Source organism: Suricata suricatta, chromosome 8, assembly GCF_006229205.1.
Source record: "Suricata suricatta isolate VVHF042 chromosome 8, meerkat_22Aug2017_6uvM2_HiC, whole genome shotgun sequence".
In the NCBI taxonomy this organism is placed as follows: domain Eukaryota; kingdom Metazoa; phylum Chordata; class Mammalia; order Carnivora; family Herpestidae; genus Suricata; species Suricata suricatta.
This window is the reverse complement of record NC_043707.1, coordinates 111,817,179-111,818,219: the sequence shown is the minus strand read 5'-3', so window position 1 is coordinate 111,818,219 and position 1,041 is coordinate 111,817,179.

Sequence of the window (1,041 nt, the reverse complement as noted above, 5' to 3'; positions counted from 1 at the left end):
ACCCAGCTCTCCTTACTTGGGAGCCTGCACACCCTTATGGGCCAGGAGAACTACGTATGTCTCATCCCTCCGAGCTGCTCCATGACAGCAGTCCCTGAGGGCAGAAACCCCTACCTGATGTGAGAAACGCAGTATGACCACAGGGTCAGAGCCACTGTTGGCGTTGTTTACTCTCACTCAAGGGCATCACTTAACCTCTTACTAGATTAACAGAGGGGCAGGGATACCAGGAAGTAGGCTTTAGGTAAACGTTCAAGAAAGAAATCTCGGGGCACCTGGGTAGTTCAGTCGGGTAAGCGGCCGACTTCAGCCCAGGTCATGATCTCACAGTTTGTGGGTTCAAGCCCCACGTCGGGTTCTGTGCTGACAGCTCAGAGCCTGGAGCCTGCTTCAGCTTCTGTGTCTCCCTCTCTCTCTGCCCTTCCCCCACTCATGCTCTGCTCTGTCTCAAAAATAAATAAACTATAAAATTTTTTTTAAAAAGAAAGAAATCTCAATCCTATTATCAACAAACTTTTAAAACACTTAGCAACAATCAGCAGCAACAATGCTCCTCATGGAAACTATTATTTGGCTCTTTAAAGGTCCCCCACATATAGCATTTGAAGCATTTACTTTGTGTGGAAAACACAAAGAACTAAGGGATCAGGAAAAGACAACGGGGAGGTGAACAGAACGGGGCGGTGAAGCAGAGCCCCTCACCCGGGCCACACCCGCAGCACTCTCCGCACACACCCTGAGGCAGGCTGATGAATGCACGTGCCTGTCACTCACCCCACAGGCATCTGTGCGACAGGAGGCCAAGGATGCCGGTGCACGTGGTGACGTGTTCAGAGCACACGGGTACCCGGGTAGGATGATGCACGTGTTATGTGTGTGCTTTGTGTCTGACCAGAAGCAAGCATGTCCTGTAAATCTCAGTGCCCACATATGTATGTGGATGCCTTACACGTGCGTGTGCACAAGCAGCCAGGGTAAGTCGGGTGTACATGGGTTCAGATGACCAGGAGTCTACACATGAGCACAGCCACACAGGCACCA